Here is a 20575-nt window from a genome sequence, read left to right as displayed (position 1 = left end):
CACTGGGTATAACAATCCTGACCACTGAATAGCCCCTTTCTGCTACGCCTTTTACTGCTGTGCCTGTTCTGTATAGAGCTCGAAGTAGCACCTGCCAAAGGTGGGGAACCTCGTTTCAGGGGAAGATATGTCGATGAGACTGCCCCTGCAATAGTCCGATAAATAACCAGAAGACTGGTCGTGTAAAGAGCACCGGGTGCGACCACACTCAGCTAGCGCACCCGCTGCACTAAAAAGTGCAAGTACAGAGCTGCCACACATCCAGAACTCAGCGGGTGACAAACAAAATTGTTGCCCCCACCGCATCTCTCGTATTTTCACGTTTTCTCTTCACTCTCTGTCACTCGGACCGCTATGCTTCGCCTCCCTAAGCTACAGATTGCCGGAGGCGTCCGATCCCACCTGCAGCCTTCCGACAAGGCGAGACCACGCCAGCCTCCAGCTCCGCTCCAAGCAAACGTGCCACCCAAGGAGACAGCGGAGCCCGGCACGCCTTACAGTGCCTCTCAAGATCGCCTCGCAGAATCAGGAGGGAATGGCCAGCAGTCCCGCACCGAAGGCAGGCACAAAAAGCTCTGGGAGATTCAGCTCCTAAAGCCCATAACGAAGGCTAGAGGGCGAACGACTCACAACTGGCTAGCTAGCTGGCCGCCATGTTCCCACAATCCCCGTGGGTATTCAAGTCATCCTTGCCCAACATAACACAACCACACAGTACCAAACACAACTGGTCATTAAAATCGCAGCACCATGTGGAAGAGGTGAAAGTGCTACAATGCCACAAAAATGGTAAATAAACAAAAGGAATGGTTGCTCAGGATTCACTCAAGAGAATGTCTAAATCTTGTGTACATCGTTCCTAAATTGCATGTAGCTATTGTTTTCTTTTCCCCGACGTACGTCTTTTGAGGAGATGCCCTGATTGGTATTGGTTCTGATTGGGGATTCAGTCTTTATGGCTCTATCTAGATATTACCTCATTGTTCCCACTGGAAGTTCATTGGGACAGCCTTGCTGTGTACCATGATCTTTCATTTGAATGCAGCAGCAGGTCAGGCTTGTGGTGCAAAAGTGGCATTTTTGTATGGACTATCTGATATAAGACTTAGGAGGAGCTCTTAGCCAACAAGATCAAGGCCTATAATATATATTAACCAGAAGAAGTCTTTCCGACAGACAACCATTGATAACAAGCATTGAAAATGCAATAGGTCTCGCCTTTGATTAAGTTAAAGCCATTTGCTTTGCTAATTGTTTTGTATAGCAAAGGAAATGGCTTTAACTTAATGAAAGGCAAGACCTATTGCATTTTTAATGCTTGTTTTTTCTAGGAACCGGGAGAATAGGTAATTTGCCCAGAATCACAGGATGTTGAGCCAATGTAAACCCCCGATATCAACATACCAGTTTAACTAAACCTGCCGCCGCTGAGAGGGAGGAGGGAGCCGAACCAGTCGAGGAGACCCTGGTCATAAGCCAGGCAGGGTCACTTTTAATATCCGTTCCGAGAATTTTTCCTGCAAGCCCATTCGGGGCTTGAATCCATCTAGGGCCCCTAAGGCAGGAGCCGGTAAGAGTGCACGGCAAAACCCTACGGCTGGACTCCGGTACCTCCAGCCACGGCGCACCTCGCAAGCTGACCAGAGGCTCCAGAATCACCGGACGCAGGTGAACAGAGACATCGCCTCCTGTGCCCCAACCCTGAGAGGTGTCACTACAGCCCACATGAGAGTGAGAAAGAGCACCGGATGACCCTACAGCTGACCCCCCCCCCCTCCACACCGGCGAAGGAAACTGCCCATGGAACCAAGCTGCAGTTCCTCCCTTCATCACTAGAGGCCCGAGCCAGAGCCAGGAATAATCAGTAAGGTGAGTCTGTGTCCCCGTTTTCGATCGAGACGACGGCTAGCGACACACGCCATAGAGCCAAGGATTCCCATTTTCAATCACAGGGCAGGAAGCCTTTATTTCACTTTCATCGCAAAACTACCTGCGCAACTAGGTGGGAACCTTCACAAACGCCCTAGTGCAGCGCGGCGAAGGGAAAGGTGCCACAGAGAGATACAGCATTTTTTCCCTTTTTCCCGCCATTCCTTTGCTGAGACCTTTGTCACCGCGGTCTCTGCCCCCACATCACTCTCCTCGACGGAGCTTCGGTTCGCTCCTGACTTTTATACGAGCTGCAGGGAAGGAGTCTCCTCATCCTCCAGAGGTGCTTTTATTGAACAGTAAAAAGTGATCTTGTGTGGGCGCATTTCGGGCTCAGCCATAGAGTGCTTTCTTTCGGAGCCAAAATGTACGCATACACAGAAGCAACGCTGGTTGTGCTGCCTGCTGCTTACATGCGGGGTAAACTGTCCTCGCATGTAGCTATAAAGTGCAGTAAAAACAACAGGGTGGCAGCAACAGGCTGCACACAGCTGTGCAGACTAGCACGCGATTCGGTTCTGACCAGCCTGGCTGCTATCTTCAACTGCCTCGCTTCCAGTTGATAATAACAGAGGGTACTAAGTAACTGCAACTAACGCCGTCACATCTCCCATGGGAGGTTTAAATGTTAAAGAGAGCTTGTCAAAATACACTAGATTTTAAAAATATACATATGTACGCTGTCAAATTTCTTCTTTTGTTTCCACACTCAAGAAGCATTCTCTAAAGCAGAGATACTCAGAGTCCGGCCCTACTGACTTTTTCAAGTGCACCCCCATGAAAACCAAGACTGTTACATTACGACGTTAATGAAGTCATCACATGAGTTCACCATCCTAATTTAGGGCAATAGTCATTAAAAATCGCAACTAGCAATTCATTGGCAGCGCGTGAATGTAAATACTGTGAGGGACAATGGCCGATTGGAATAAGCGACTGGGTGGCTTTCTTTCATGAACGCAGCAGCCGCTTCATGAAACATGTTGCTGTCCCGACGACAAGCCAGTTAATTAAAATAAATAAAAAAGAAATATACGAGGGCAATAGCTATTAAAACAAGCAGGGGAAGGAGCATTCAGGCGGAGCCTGAGGAGAGGGTGTGAAAGGCAATACCAGGGGATCCCAAGAGCAGGGGGAGGAGTGGAGACCCGGCTTCCGTGAAGCGGCGGGGGCCGTGCTGAACCAGGGAAACTCTCGTACTAACACCGAAGCGGGAGATAAGTGTGTGGCAGCCATGAATACAAAGCTTGGCGTGCCACACTTTATAAAAGCATATACATTTGAAAAGAAAAGTGTTGCAGGGATTCTGCTGATACACAGAACTATGCGAAGAACCCCAGGACCTTAGTGAATTGTGGTGTACCAGAAACTCACCTCAGAACCCAGAACCCAGTATCCGGCTAGCATAAGTGTCCCATTCGTTATCCGAGATTTAGCTCGGCGGTCCCAATGAATAGACAACCCAGAACAAGCGACTCAGTACATACTCAGGAATGGTGGGAATCGGAAATACCTGTTCGTATATTATTCTCACATCAGTCCACAACAATAATCAACAGAGACACGTTGTAAATAAAAGGGGTTTATTTTTATAGACCACGTGTCCTAAGATGCAGTACTTTGGCTAATACAAGCAGACAAATGATTAATATCAAAACCAGCAACATAGTTACAATACCATAGAATATAAAAGGGGTGATCATATTATAATGACAGTGGATACTACCACCTTCCCTTTACTAAGAAGCTAATATTATTATTATGCTAATAGAAGGTCTCTTAGGCTTGAATAGGGGACCCCATACCTCAAAGATCAGCTTAGTGAAATCACATCACAGGAGCATCAGGAGACTTCTCGCAGGAAGGCTCGTCTTCGGTCTGAATAATAAACATGATGTCTGTGATATTAAACGCACCAACTTTCAGGTATGTGCAGCTGCGCGTGTGTTATGGCTAAATAGTGGGTCGATCAACCTAGAGTGGAAAACATGCATTGTGTAATAATCCAGACTGTTTGTCACACCATGTACAGACCAAGGTCGCTGCGCAGAGCTTGGGATGGTAACAACAGATTGCTCTCGTGTGAGGCAAGTCTCGAGTCAGCAGTTTATTTAAGAAATAACATGTAAACGCAGTGTCGTGTGCAAAAGCAGAAAGATGGCATTCTAACATCTAACGTGGTTATGCTAACTTAACAATGTATGTATGTATTCAGGGAGAACACACTACACGCCCCCTTGATCGAAGCACTATTTAATAGGCAAGAAAAGAGAGAACGCAGAGTTCAGTGTCGTCAGAGCAGAACAAGGCGTAACCAATGCAGAGTTTCAGAATGCGCCAAAGTCCGAAACTACAAAAAATATAAACCAGGGTTTTTTTGAAAGAGAACAAAAAATATGGAAGTAAAAAAAAACTCAAAACGACCATCGGGAAAAAAGGAGAAAGAAAAGAAGAAATGTTGCGCTAAAGTGCTGTCCAGTAGCACAGGCGCAAAGGACAACTGTCCAGTTAATCCATGAATGTATAGGCAGCATATGTGGCCACAGCTTCCAACAAAAAATCGTTTGCAGGTCCACTGAAAGTCTCAGCCATCCAATCCATCAACGAAAAGGAACATACGTGTTCTTCAACCATCGGAGCCTCCAGCACGATCAGAGGGCACCCGGAATGTTCCTCCAAATAGCTCATAGCCAAGAAGTTGTAGGCAGCTGTAGAGATGTCCCAATTACCCAGGATCCCATGTGCTGCTCCACAAGCCATTATCCGGACACCAGAACAGGCCAACTCGTGAGACACTAAGGGCCTCATCAGTCGATCGAAATCCGGCACCGGAGACACCAGGTTGGTCAAGCACAAATCCAAAGGCCATTCAAAGGGACAATCCAGGCAGTGAAACACAGGCTGCACGCAGGTGAAGTAGGAATACCTGAAGGATAATCCATATGCCAGGCTTAAGGTCGCCAACGGCAGAGTTCCATAAAAGTCAAGCATCCTATCACGAAGAAGATGCAGGCGGGACAGGCGCTCGTGTGGCACAGAAGGAGCAGCCATTCCGTAGTATGAAAAGTAAAAGCAGCACACCTGCCACCAGCGCCAGAAGCAGCGGAACACCTCCAAAGATGCTCGAGAAAAGTGAATGAAAAAATGCCGGAATCACACCAAAAATAGTTTTGAAAGAGGTCACGAGACCCGAGCCCACAAGTTTAAAAAAATGAGCCAGGCCGGTCGTGGACGAGGCATTAAAAATAGTTTGGATCAAAGTGCCGAAATGTAGGGGGAGGTCAGTATTCAGAAGCGCCTGTACCTCAGTGCGCGTATTAGCAACGTGAAGGACAAATGTTTCACGAGAGGAAGTCAATGGCACCTCTTTTTGGGACAATAGAGCTCTTATTCTGCTCAACTTGTTGAACTCTGCTTTCAAGGTTGGAATCGAAGGCCAGATAGAAACATCCAGCTGCCCATGCGGGGGTGGAAAGAGAACATTATTGCAGCAGACAACTTTCTGCGAGACAGTTACTATGTACGGGATTCCCACTAACATCCCGCAGCAAGCTTCATTATTCAAAATTAAATAACTACCGTTTGCAAGCAGCGTGAAAGAAGGCGTAATCACAGGCACTGGGATACCTCGTAGGACGCAGGCTAAGTTCGGGGCTTGTACATTGCATGCGCCGTGTAATTGAATGTGCCTACATACCAAGGAATGGTCTGGTGTCGTTGTACATTCCTCTCCTTTCAAATAAACCTCAGTGCCGTCCCTAGTACATCTATACGTAAAGGGGAGGGACCAAACCTCATGTATGAAAGCGGTGCCCAGCGGTTCATATCTACCCAAAGCATAATGTTTCATACAAGAAGTGAACTTAAAAAGCGCAAAAGGGAGAGTTATCAATCCGTGGACTAACCACGTAGCTGAATTGATCTCCGCTACAGAAAAAGGCAATGGTTCTAATTTTTCAATATGTAACAATGAATATGTAGCATCCTTCATGGACATAAATCGCTGCTTGTCAGTAAGGTTAAAGGGAAGAAATAACGATGTAATGTTAAGATAGTCCCAAGGGACTCTCCCCGCCTTTAACGTCTGCAATGTCCATGCAAACTGCATAACAGAACGCAACTGGTTTTGACCATGATATAACACAGACATATCATCATGCACAATATCAACCACAGAAGAAACAATATTATCTAATGTATAAATCCTAGAAGAGAGAGTGCTAATGCTATTATCGATAACAGCTAAAACCTTCTCCATGTTTGCTTGGTCAATAGCTCTCAACCTGGAAGCTGCCTCAATCTGCGACAACTTCCAGACTTCGTTGTAAATAGCATACGCCCACCTTTTTGTTCTGCTACCCACAGGACCCTTTACAAAATCATTCAAATCTATTTTGTCATGTAATTGTGATAAATGAACCTTGACAGACGCCAAGGTGGAATGTCGCAGCCAAGATTGGCATAACTTGCCCACAGAGTATGTAGTTACAGTATGTGACGACTCAAACCGAGGATCTACGCGTTCCTGAGTATACCCCGGTTTCAGTCCCAAAAAGCGACGTTGACAGGCGTCTGAACTGCGTTGCCAAACTAACCAACCCTCACTATGAAATTTCGAAATGTTGAAAGATGTGTTTGAAACTAAGGATTGCAAAGCAGTAAGGGACAGATCTGTGTGGTTATCCCAATTGGAATAAGCGCCCAGATCCGGCACAGAAGGTGACTTTAATTGTTTAGAAGTAGCCAATCCAAAACAGGTGGTTTGGAAGATGGATGAATTTAAAAATAAAATATGATTTGGTATAAGACAGGCACGATGTAAAGCCTCTGTACCCTGTACCTGCCACGGCTTGGAACCCCAAACCGACTTTAGATCAATAGTAGCCTTCCATACATCATAACCTTTGATTGACAACTCGTCCATAAAGGACTTGGAATAAAGTAACTTTGTGTGTGTCAGTCTAACCTTTCCGGCAGACTCAGGCAGCACCTTAAAATAAAACGCTGCCGGGTCGGAAACACTGAAATCGGTAAAATATGAATACTTGTTAACTAGTGTTTGTGAACTTCCGAATTCGGGAGTAGGACAGTGTTCCCATTGGTTAAAATTTACAAAATTTCTAAATGTATTTGCTTTATGCAGGAAATGATTTCCATAATGTTGAAAACAATACTGTTCCGCATAATTAGCCGCATTTACGTATAAATCTTCAGCATCAAAAGCGGCATAATATTTCAAATCAGAAAACAGTGATTCAATGGCGTGTACATCCCAATCATCGGAACGTATGTTCTGCCTAACCACATCACCCATAGAAACACGAAATACATTAGGTACATTAATGACCTCTGTAGGCCCATGAATTTGGAATTTAACAGCATCCCATGCGATTCCATCCAAGACGGGCCAGGCAGTAATATTCACAAAAGTCTGGTCCCTCTTCATGACGTGGGACGAGGAGTGGGGGGCCAAAGTTCCATTGATAAGTCTAATTGTCGATCTCTAACTCAGATAGTGGCCATCCACAAGACGGAAAAAAACTATTATAAATCCAATTGACATAAACAAAAAAATAGTGAAAAGTATCAACCAGATGTATGTCCAAGGGGCAATCAAAAAATGTCTCTTAAACCAGCTGAAAAAAACAGCAATGTTTGATGGGGGGCTTGAGGGTAATGAGTTAGTGTCAAAGGAGAAACGGGACTGGCCAAGTGCTGTAGATTGTAAAATAGGTGAGGGACCACGTGTAGGATAAGCATACTCAGTCTCTTCGGGCAAACCACCAGCCGATGGTATCAACAAGGGATCAGTAACAGATTGCATCTCGATGGCAACCTCAGGCAAGGTGTTAGAAGCAAGAGTTAACATTGAATTTCTTTGCATCGTCTGGCATGAAACTGCTGGAGTCACACTAAGAAGTATCGGCCACTCGCTGAAGTTTGACATTGTCAATAGAGATGTACCTGTTTTCTTTGCGACCAGGAAGTGGAGGTAAAATGACTGTTCTTGTACCCTGCACTCCAAGCACTGGAACTGGTGCACGATAAGAGGGGCCGAACTCCTTCTTGTTCTCCACCTTCTCACGGACCAGATCACCAACTCGGGGTAGCCAGCCGACTACCGGAATCTGAACTTCAGCTTCAGATGTGGAGGGCAAATGTTCCTTCGAAAGAGTGTCTCTGGCTTCTTGTAGAGTCTGTAAAACAGCACAGTGATCATCTACGTCAAAGGGTGCGGTCGCCGCCGCCATGTCTAGACCATCAAGGTCTGGGACAAACATTCTGATTCCGAAGAGCATCATGTACGGGGTCCGCCCACCCAGAGACCTTCTAGGGAGATTATTAAGTGCACGTTGGACGTTATACAAATGGGCTAGCCAGTTCCGGCCTGTGCCTAAAACACGTGCTGTCAATGATTGCTTTAAGTCACGGTTCATTCGCTCCACCACACTATTACCCTCAGGTCGGTAGGGGGACGAAAATTTGACTAGGACCCCCAAATTTCTCATAGCCTCCTTGTAAGCCTTAGAGGCGAACGCAGGGCCCTGATCAGAATGGAAGGTACCACACGCAAAAGTTCCCACAAAGACACGCAAATCCCTGATGACAGTCCGCGAGTCAGCACTCCTTTGTGGCCATACCCATAGAAAACGTGTGCACGAATCCACTGCAACCAAGATGTACTTGTACGCAGTATCAGAGGAAAAAGGACCGCAGTGATCTAAATAAACACAACCAAATGGCTTATTAGAGATGTACAGCTGTGTCTGTGGTGGCCGCGCAACAGTAGAAGGTTTAATCTGTTGGCAAATGTCACAATCAAGAACATAAGCACGCGCTTGTTTATATAAACCAAACCACCAGTAACGTTGTTGTAGCAGAGATATTGTAGCTGACACACCGGCGTGGGCAGACGCCAACCCCTCATGTGCAGCCAAGATCAGTGCTGGCCTGCAGTCCGCGTTGGGAATAATTCTGTCACCAACGTCGTTAATCCTCACTAATGGGACATTATCAGGACTTAAATGGTAAATGTAACGAGAAGGAAAACCCTTCGGGTAATCGCCTCCCTTTTCTGTAGCAGCAATAGCTGCCAAGATGTCATCATCAATCTTACTTTTTGATCTGGTAACTGCTGCCACTAAGTATGTAGCCACTGCTGTTTTTGCTGCCTCGTCAGCCAAGCTGTTGCCGACAGCATGGACACCAAGTCTTTGGTGACCAAGAGTGTGAATAACATTCACGAGAGGGAGACGGTCTTTAAAGTCTGCCACTCGAACCCAAAGCGTTTTATGCTTAATTGTGCCACCTTTTGTGTCTCGATAGTCATTCTGAGACCAGAAGTGTAAATTGTCATTGTAGGACTGGACACAGTAGAAGGAATCACTCACTATAAGAGTAGTGACCCGGGGATCAGCAAACTCCAGTGCAAGCACCAGAGCCCGAAGCTCCGCCAATTGCGCGGTACAATCACCCAATGACTGCGTATGCACTGCATCAGATTGGAATTCACCATTTACGAATGTACCTACGACAATTGCGCAAGCCGCTGAATAAGCGTGCTTCGATCCAATCGCGGGCTGCGCAGACCCGTCAGTGTATATGACACAATGGTATTCTTCGAGCGGGCGCAAAGACAGAGGTGCCGGATGAACGAATTCATACTGCAAGAACTCTTGAGTCTGTAATGAGGCATCAAAGATATAAGTGACGTCTGGCGACGTCAGTGTTGTGGCCCATTGTATCCACCGAGGATGCAAAGCTTTAGAATTTGGTACACTTGCCTTTGTCACTGCCTCTAAGGCAGGATAGGGTGTTACAACCAGAATCTGTTTCCCATGCGACAGTGCGCGTTCCTTAAGGATCGCCATCTGTACAGCAGTCAGAACTTTTTCGACCGCGGAAAAACGTAATTCAGCAGAGGTGTACAAGTGGGATTTGTACGCAATGGGGACTGTATCGCCCTCATTAAACGTCAAATACGTGAAACCCACGGCGCCTGGCACAATTCTTATGACCAGGTTAGTGCGGTTATCACGCGTCAGCAAATATTGAGAAGCAAGAAGGTCAGCCTGTAAAGACTGTAAAATTTTAGAATGTTCCAGCTGCCAGCTAGACTTCGAAAATGTGGGTTGTACCAAGGCGTAAAGCGGCTTGATACGCTGGGCATAATCAGGAATGTACGTACGGCCGAAATTCAGAAAGCCCAGCAGAGATTGTAATTTCTTTAGCGTCGTTGGCGCACTCAAGCATGCGCACTTTTCCAGAAAGTGGGGAGCTAACCCCTTTCCTTCATTATTGAGCTCGTAGCCCAAAAACAACACTGTATATTCCGCGATGTGTGACTTCGCAAAATTGAATTTGTAGCCATAGTCAGCAAAACTCACTACAATATTGTCGACTCGAGACAGATGCGGCAACAGCTCATCATCCGTGAGGTAGATATCGTCAACATAGGAGTATGCTTCGGGGTCTATTCTTTCTAAGAGAGAAACCACGCGAGCGGAAAAGACGCCAGGGCTATTTTTGTAGCCCATGGCTAATCTCGTAAACTGTTTTTGTTTTCCGCCCGAAGTAAACGCCGTCCACTGGCTACTCAGTGTGGACAGGTTATGGCTAAAGAAGCCATTGGAAATGTCAAGTGTCGTTTTAAACCTCTTACGCACGAGACTGTCGACTAAAGCCGAGCTATGTGTATTTTGTACCGCGCAGGTCCGGCAATGGGAGTTTAGGTGCCGGTAATCCAAAACTAAACGGTACGAGCCGTCAGGCTTCGTTACAGTGAATAAAGGGTTATTCATAGGGGACACACAAGTTTCAATAACACCCTGATATTCCAATTGCTCAAGGATCGCAGCGACGTGGGGTCTAGCTTCACGACGCATGGGATATTGGGGCTGAGGCTGGGGCATAGACCGCAATGGAATCTCATGACAGGGGGACAACCGGTCCCAACCCACCTGAGTACGATACACCGCTGGCGCAAGCGCCAGCGCCCACTCACCAGCGTACATTTCAGCTTGGTCCTTAGGCACAGTGTGCGCAAAGGACGGGAGGATTTTCTCCTCCCCTCTAGGAGCTTCCAAAATGAAGGCTGGGGGCCAATCTGCCTCCGCTAGGAGGATATCATAGGTGGTGGTCAGATTATCCCAAAAAATCCCTTTTATAGTACGTTGTATGTCACCCTCTATTAATAAGACTATTTCATAAAGTCTATCAGGGGGAGCCACTCTGGTGTCAGCTGTTTCAACAGTAACCAATACATCAGTTGCTGTCGCCGCCAGAAATGGACGCAGAGCTTGACGGACTATGGTAATTTCCGCCGCGCTGTCTAGTAGCGTCAGCGCCCATGTCCGGTTCTGAAGCTGTGTCCGCACTATCTGAGGCATATTTTGCCGTCAGAACCGCCACTTTCTTCTTCTGAAACGGGGGTCTTTGTCGAGCAAACTCGTCCTGCTTGCCTTTACCCTCAGTCTGTCGGGGTTGGTCACGCTGTTGTGGAGCACCCCGACCTTTGCCACCGCCTCCGCCACCAGACTGTGTAGCCGATGTTTCCTGTGAAGAACGAGGAGAACGCGGTTCAGAAACCTGAAATCTATCAGGAGACTTAATAGTAGCACGATCTCGCAGATCATAAGTGCGTTCACTACTTGACTGTACGGGAGAGGCAGGCCGAGAGCCCTGTTTCTGCTGCTGCTTGCCCTGTTGTTTAAACGGCCACTTTTGTTTTGGAAAAATGGGTCGGTCATCCTTACCAGAAGTTCCTGCCTTACCCTGCTGCTTAGAATCGGGATTCTTGATCACAGGCTTAACTCCTAAAGAGCTACGACCCAAATCACGATATGCTTCTGAAATTATTTTTGCAAATTCCTGCGGTTTGTCCTCTTCAGCAACTTTCTTCAGTTCATTACGAACCTGAAAGTGCAACGCATCACCCTTAAGGTTTCCCATTATCATGGTAGCCACCAGGCCAAAATCTCCGAGGAGCCGCATCCCTAATTCTATCGCAGACTCCGCTCCATGGTCCTCTTGAACACGTTTGATAACGGAGGGCAGCTGCAACATAGACGGAGTGCCAAAGCACTGCGCGTACGTTGCAGCAAAAACCTTACCCCAAGAAACACAATCATCCATGTGGGGAACTAAGTCTTTAGGCAAACTAATGGTGAGGATCCTGTGTTTCTCCACAGGAGTTGTATGCGGATAAACCGCTTCTATTTGGTCAAATTTTTCAGCAAGCCAAAAGGGATAATCATCCCTCGTGAGGGGGCGCTTGCCTACAACAGAATTAACCATAACAGGACTAATGACCACCGCGTGACGATCACCAGGTTGTCCCGCACCAACAGGCGCCCCCGCCTGTACAGTGCGCGACACATACTGCACTAACGCCCTATATACTGTTATAAGGGCAGTGTGTAGTACACGCAGTTCATCCACCGTCACCGTGAGGTAACGGGGATGAGGCGTAAATCCGGCTAGTACCGGCCAAGTGGCCCCCGCAATTGATAAAGGGCCCATTCTCGGCGGTATAACCACATGGGGGAGGGCGCCATTAAACCAAATCTGATGTTGCCAAGCAGATATTGGTATCTCCTGTGTCCTATACGGTGCATAGGCAGCAGGCACTGCAGAGGCAGTGTATGAATGAAATGTATTATCATTTCCACTGACTGCCGGAATCGTCACCCAAGAGTAGAATAACTCAAAGGGATGAGCCGCATCGGCTCCCACCACAAAGATGACGTCCATGCCCGCGTCCGGCACTCCATACTGCGTCAAATGACGTTTCAGTGCCGCACGACTATGCGCCGCAATATTTATCGCCATTAGGACAAGCTACACTTCAAGTATTCAGTAGCACAAGGGTTCAATAACCTTTTTAATAATCAAGCTTGAAGGAACCTATATCAATAGAACTAGGTAGGTTTAAAATCCGTCAGACTTGTTATCCGGAAACAAGAATGAGGGTGCTGTGGACTAAATGTAAGCACTACTAAGGCGTTTCAACTCATAGACCAAACGTTAGGTGCGCCATGTTGCAGGGATTCTGCTGATACACAGAACTATGCGAAGAACCCCAGGACCTTAGTGAATTGTGGTGTACCAGAAACTCACCTCAGAACCCAGAACCCAGTATCCGGCTAGCATAAGTGTCCCATTCGTTATCCGAGATTTAGCTCGGCGGTCCCAATGAATAGACAACCCAGAACAAGCGACTCAGTACATACTCAGGAATGGTGGGAATCGGAAATACCTGTTCGTATATTATTCTCACATCAGTCCACAACAATAATCAACAGAGACACGTTGTAAATAAAAGGGGTTTATTTTTATAGACCACGTGTCCTAAGATGCAGTACTTTGGCTAATACAAGCAGACAAATGATTAATATCAAAACCAGCAACATAGTTACAATACCATAGAATATAAAAGGGGTGATCATATTATAATGACAGTGGATACTACCACCTTCCCTTTACTAAGAAGCTAATATTATTATTATGCTAATAGAAGGTCTCTTAGGCTTGAATAGGGGACCCCATACCTCAAAGATCAGCTTAGTGAAATCACATCACAGGAGCATCAGGAGACTTCTCGCAGGAAGGCTCGTCTTCGGTCTGAATAATAAACATGATGTCTGTGATATTAAACGCACCAACTTTCAGGTATGTGCAGCTGCGCGTGTGTTATGGCTAAATAGTGGGTCGATCAACCTAGAGTGGAAAACATGCATTGTGTAATAATCCAGACTGTTTGTCACACCATGTACAGACCAAGGTCGCTGCGCAGAGCTTGGGATGGTAACAACAGATTGCTCTCGTGTGAGGCAAGTCTCGAGTCAGCAGTTTATTTAAGAAATAACATGTAAACGCAGTGTCGTGTGCAAAAGCAGAAAGATGGCATTCTAACATCTAACGTGGTTATGCTAACTTAACAATGTATGTATGTATTCAGGGAGAACACACTACAAAAGCATTTTGGCTGCGCATGCGATAATAAAGTTGCGCGGCCACCGTATGCGCTTTAAAAAACAATAACCATCTTAAATTAGGGCAATAGTTATTAAAAATCATAACTAGCAATTCATTGGCAGCGCGTGAATGTAAATACTGTGAGGGACAATGGGCGATTGGAATAAGCGACCGGGCGGCTTTCTTTCATGAATACAGCAGCCACTTCATGAAACCTACTGCTGTCCCGACGACAAGCGAGTTAACTAAAATAAATAACAAGCTCTCGGCATTGCGCAAAGGTAGGTGCTTGTTTATAATTGCATCGCGCTTTCACTTTAAGTGAAAGCGCGATGCAAAAATAAACACAAGCCTGCCTTTGCCAAAGCCCAATGAGAACAAAAAAGTGCGTAGCGGCTAATTAGGAGACACTGTCACCCGCCGCCGTAAAAGATGCAATCCCGGTGGGCAGGGCCAAAAGCGGACAGGGTGGTAACTAACCAGGAGGGACTAAAAAGCCTCCTGGACAATCATAACACCCGGTTTTGCATATTTGGTGACGCAAAATGACGCGAACCAATGCAAAACACGGGCAGAGCAGAAAGCGAGCTTCTGGAATCGTATCGATTCCAAGAAGCCCTCGCATGGCGAGAGCAGCGCATGCGCGGTGCTAACACCAGGCGAGACCTAAAAAGGGTTGACAAGATGAAAAAAATAAAAATGTAAGCAAAGGTTTGCTTCTGTAAAAGGGTAGTAGGTTCCAGAGTATCACTTTCAGAGTTTAAAATTGTGTGAGCCACTTACATGTATGCAACCAGTGTCCATACTCTTGAGACCATCACATGTTCTTTTTTTTTTTTTTAATAATTCTTTTTATTAACACTAGGAATGAAAATCACAAGGCAGAGTACATTACATTATCGTTTCTTATCTTTACAAGGTTCTCAGACAAATACAAATACATGTGGCGGTTACTGGTGATTCATGTCATGTCTATAACATTTCATCTTGAGCTGGTATCAGTGGCGTGGTACAGAGATTCCCCCTATATTCGTTCCAGTCATTCCATATGTGGGACCACTTTTTGGGACATCCCCTAGCTACATAGACCTACTTTTCCTGAAACATGCACCAATCCATGTCTTTCTTCCATGCACACACAGCTGGTGCCGGCGATGCCCCCCCCTTCTGAGCGATGTTGCGTTTGGCTATCATTAGCCCCAATGTAACCCAGGTCATGCGTGTGTTGTTTAGGTCCGTTGGCTCCCACACATTCAGGAGACATCTTTTAGCTTCCAGGGGGTGTGTATGGTTTAACACTTCACTCAGAATCTCATGTATTTTCTTCCAGTACCTCTGGATATGTGGGCATTCCCATAGTATGTGGAGGAAAGTACCTTTGTTTCCACAACCCCGTCAACATTTACCATCAGATGCTCTACCCATTAGTACCACTCCTGGCCCCGTGATGTAAATTCGGTGCAAAATTTCGAGTTGTATTGGTCTCAACTTTGCTGCAATGGCTACCTCTCGTGGCGAAGACACCGCCGCTACCCAGTCTTCATCGTCTAGTATTATGCCACCCCCTTCCCACTTCTCTCGCAATCTCACCAGGGGGTCTCCCGTGTGGTTCACTAACTTTTTGTATATGAGCGAGATGGCCTTTGTTGGTAAGTAGCCATCGAGGAGTCGGTCTTCAAGGGTTGCGGCGTCAGGAGGGGTCTCTCCCTTTTGGAGACAGGAGTATAAGGCGTGGCGGATTTGTAAGAGACCGTCACATGTTTAAGCTGACAATTCGGCACCTTTAATCGAAGAGTCAAAATTAAAAACATTGCATATCCTCATCTCCACCATTACCCAAACTCTATTCTAAGCTAGGGCTTCACTCATTTGATGACGTAAGCATTAAAATGCCTTTTTGGTATGTCCATTCATGAAAGTGAATTTTGCTGTCCAGTTCAGAGGTTGCAGACCGTAAAAAATAAAAGAACTTTGAATATTGCATACAAATTAGATATGGAACCTCACTTTATATCAACAAGTTTCAAGTGTTTTTAATAGCTCATATAAAAAAACAACCTGCAGGTACATATTAACACCTCTATCTACTGGCAAATGATTGAATTATTAGCCATCTGATTAGCTAAATGCTAATTTTTTCTTTACGAAACAAAACTCATGGATTATTTGGGCACTCTCTCCACCTCATCCCATCGCTCTTGTCAGAGGCACAGACCGGTTGGAAAATCTTTCCATCATGACATTGACAAAAGTATGGTTCAATTCAGCGATGGTAAAGCATTGGCCGTTTCTTGCATTTTTGCTTTCTTTGTCAGTGGTAAAACACTACCAGAGATGGCGGTTCCTCTTCTGGGGGAGCCTTTTACATAAACCACAGAACTTTCTTTATTTAGATATATGTCTGTAGGGCTGAGGCTAGAGCTGCTGTTCCTGACAGAGGAACAAGTGGGAAAAGGTGCAAAGCGCTATCGGAGTGAGTGAGCTGTGGAGCGTTGCATGAAAAAGAGACCAAACCCATAGGTTTATGGTTCTGAAATCAGGCTGAAGTCCAGCTCATATAGTGTAATCTGCGTGTATGCAACACTGGTCGCCCTCCTAAAAAATATGTGCATCTGATGAGTGGTTGGCAGTCAGATCCTTTGTTGAAGTTGTAGCTTTCCTTGCCCCAATGAACCCAACCCATTTGCTGTATGTGATGGTTATCCTGCAAAATTGGGATTCAAGAGTGTGAAAATTGTTCTCCTAGGATTGAAGCAACACCTGAACTTTAAAAAAGAGCAGTATCCCATGATTGCTGGGCCCACACCCTCCGGGGAGGAAAAGTATTGAGCCCCTCATCCAGTAAAGTGTTCGGTTCACAACTGAAAAGATGTTTGCAACAGCATAAGGAGAGATGAAGGCAGAAGAGCGTGTGAATCCTCTGGTGGGTTGCTTCTTCTTCTCCAGACTTAGGAACGAAGTCTTGCAAGTTAGCAGAACTACCTTGCTTCTAGTACTGTGGTGAGAGGAGAGACTCACCTGCTTGCATAGGGGAGTTAGACAGCACCCAACAGGAAGTGAGGAGGCCTGGGTGACTGGAGGACTTTATGAAGACATCACAATGTATGGAAACTGCCAAGAGACACCACCTCAACCATTGCTCTGCTATATCACAAAGACACCTAGGTCGAGAAGATGCTCTCTTGCCATCATCACCTCCACATACCTCAGGGTTGTCTGTTCCTACTTGTCCTGTCTCCCCTATGAGGGGTGGACTATGCCCTCTGGCCACGAGTTCCATTTAATCAACCAGAGGGAGTTGGCTGGTTCAAGAGCTCTTATGTTCTGCTTCCCAGCATCTCCAGGAGATTGCACAGTTGAAAGTATTGGCAGGATCTGTTTTTTCTGACCAGTAGCCACTGTTCCATCTGGTTCATGGTGTGGGTCTTTTGGACCAGTAAGTGCCGCTCTGACTGGTGAATCATAACCACAATGGGCAGGGCTGAAGATAAACGCCTTTTAACCCTTTCTCACCTCTAAAAGTATATATTTGTATATTTATTGTCCTGGTCCAGCTTGGCAAATGGATTTAACTGTACTCTGGACTCCAGTGACTATGCCTCACCCAACTGAGCACTGGTAACTGGGGAAAAAACATCCCTTTCTGCCACCTTTATCACCAATAAGAGCCCAATAGTATTGTATACAAGTGTGGGTATTTACTTACTTTGGCAGAGCAGTGGGCTATTGGAGCTCTGACTTTTTTTTTTTTTAACATTCTTCAAATTCCAGGCATTGAAATCACTTCTGACTCAGAGGGCCAGGCATAGCCATGACAAAGAGCGTAACCTTGTATCTCTGTGTTGTGTACCTCTAATTTATTCACTATGTTTAGTACCTGAACACTTCCAAGAAGCCCCAATTTGAACCACACATTTCCCTATTGGATAACTTTTGTGTCCATTATGTTTTGCTGTGGTTTGCTGTTACGTAGTTTGGTATACTAGCCTGTCCTAGTCTGGAGAAAGTTTGGTTTTTAAGTGCACAGTTACTGACCCATCAGTTGTTTGTCGGTTAGCAGTAAAATGCATTGCTTAGGTTCACAATATAAAGCTCATGCTTTCTTCTGTAGTTACGGGTCATGATCATAGTAACATAAGCCATAGACATTAATGTTAACTGAATTCATAGTGCCTAGCATATAAGGGCTACAAACATGTTTAGGGTCAGTTCTCTGGCATAGAAGGTGCCATGCACTTCTGGTTTTCCAGGTAGACCATGTTTTAGATGCACTCTTTTCTAACTTGCTGTTAAATTCCTTTTATTTCTTCTAAACCAAAGCACTGAGTGGACATTCAAGGTATTAGCTCATATTAATATAATTCACTACTGCATGCTAGGCTTCTAAGCCCCTCCTGGAGTAAGTATTGACTGCTCAATACCATTACCGTGAAAGTGCTAAAAGTAAGTGCTTGGTGTAGGAGAGTGCCCCTTTTTGACATGGGCACCCTGCACTTTGAGTGGTATTTGATGCAATTTTGACTGAAGTGCACTGGGTTCCTGCTAACCAGGTTGCCAGTTCTCTTTCCCTACAACAAGGTACCTGTACAATTGTTGCCCAATTGGCAGGACCTCTAGCACCCCTGTAAGTCCTTGGTATGTGGTACCCCTGGAACCTAGGGCATGGGTTCTAAAGAAGGTCCCTAAGGGCTGCAGAATGTATGGTCACCCTAAGGGACCCACCACCAAACTCATGCAGACTGTCATTGCAGGCTGTGTGAAATAGTGCAGACAAAATTGAAAACATGACATGGCAACCACCCTGGGTGCCATGCCCACACACACTGCATGAAATCAATCAATCAGGGAATTATAAGCGCCTACTCACCCGTGAGGGTCCCAAGGCACTGGCGGGGAGGGGGGTGTAAGCAGCTCCGTTCAGTGGAAGAGCCAGGTCTTGAGCGTCTTCCTGAAGGTTTTCAGGGAGGGGGTGCGCCTGGTGTCGATCACGAGCTTGTTCCAGGACTTGGCCGCGATGTAGGAGAAGGCTCTTCCACCTGTTCTGGCTCTGCGAATGCGCGGGGTTTCGGCAAGGGCGAGGTCGGCGGATCGGAGGTTTCTTCATGCAATATATGTCAGTCACCTCTACAGAATGCCTTCTAGCCCTAAGACAGGTTGCATTATGTTACATGTGTGGACATATCTGCATGAGGAGATATGCCCCTATTCTGTCTAGTTCAATTACTAGATAGTACAAGTGAGCAGGGAGCCATCTTAGGAATATGTACTGGGCCCTGTTCATTACGTGTTTCCCAGCCACATGATAGCTTCATTGAAACCTATAGTGTTCATTATCAAACACCTTGACTTAATATATCCATACTGATGCCAGTAGTGGATTTATTAAGACATTCACCTTAGAGCTTCCCCATGAAAACCTACCAGCCTCTAGTGTGCTGGCTGACTGGTGTAGTCCAGCCTGCCACCACAGACAGGTTTCTGACCCCCTGCAGGTGAGAGCCAATGCTCTCTGAGGCCGGAAACAATGCCTGCTCCAGAGGTAGGTGTTCACACCTCCTACAGCAGGATGTCTAGTGATTTAACATATCAGGGCCTGGGACTTCAAAGTCCCTGCCGTCTTTGATATACAACCCCGGCTTCCTCAGACCAGGGAGATGCCAGCCCCTGCCATGAGGCCCATTTGGCACCAGGACTAGTGGATAATTAAAAATGCTGGGAGGCAGGTGCACTACCAAGCTAGTCACACTTCTTAGGTGGGCTGCCTAATGTGACCCATGAAAGAAGAATTCTATCATCTTGTTTATGGTGAAATTAGGAACTGGGATAGGGTTATGCTTACTCCCCACAAGAAGCGGTCATATTGGGGGTGTAGTGACCCCAAGGGTAAGTAGCCCATTGGCTACTACCCTTGACTCCCCTTTACTCCCCAAAATTCAGTATTTAGGTGGCTCCTTGACACCAGGAACTCAGTTTTGACTGACTGAAGAAAGAAGAGGACAAAGAAGAGCCGAAGAAGCAAGAACTATGGACTGCTGTTGGACTTTGGCGCCCAACCCTGCATGCCTACCTGCTCCTGTCCCAACAATTGCAACACCCCAACTCATTGTGCGGCCTCCAAAAGCCTTGGAGGGCCTCCAACACTTCACCAAGCCATCAGCATCTCCCTTGAAGTAGAGAAGCCACTTCACTGAAGGTACTGATCACAAAGTCTGGTTTACCATTCTACTGATGCAGCATTCACCTAGGAAGAGGTCACCATGCTCCAAATGGTAAAATCCATCTCCCCACCAAGTGAGAAGACGCCAGGACCAAATGGAGCCACTCTGCACCAATACCTGGGGTACCGGACCCCATGCAGCAACCAAAGCTTGTTTGAGTCTCATTTGGACTCCAGCACTGCAAAGACAGAGCAGCCGATGAGGGATGTCCGCATCGCAGAGGCCAGCACCAAGAGTGGCCCGGCTGTCCAGATTTGCACCCCTTTTGCAGGTCTAACCGACATCCATGGGTGCCTTTGACGCATGAGCACTAGCCGACCAAAATCCTCTGCACGCGAGCTCCCCACCCCGGGTCCGCAACAACCGATGGTTCCCCCCTGCTTCCAGGACTCCCACGAATCAAGCCTCCCATTCGGAGCTCCCAGACTTGTCCCTCAAGCTCCCCAGCCCGG

The 20575-nt window shown here is 46.5% G+C and overlaps 1 protein-coding gene across 3 annotated transcripts in view; it reads left to right on the top strand.

The window, feature by feature from the left end:
• Positions 1 to 20575, top strand: part of SLC8B1 (solute carrier family 8 member B1) — a 244809-nt gene that overhangs the window by 210069 nt on the left and 14165 nt on the right. The window lies entirely within an intron of this gene.

This window comes from Triturus cristatus, chromosome 11, assembly GCF_964204655.1.
Source record: "Triturus cristatus chromosome 11, aTriCri1.1, whole genome shotgun sequence".
NCBI classification, from domain to species: domain Eukaryota; kingdom Metazoa; phylum Chordata; class Amphibia; order Caudata; family Salamandridae; genus Triturus; species Triturus cristatus.
Note: the sequence above shows the minus strand (reverse complement) of the source record. Positions and strands in the feature narration are given on the sequence as shown.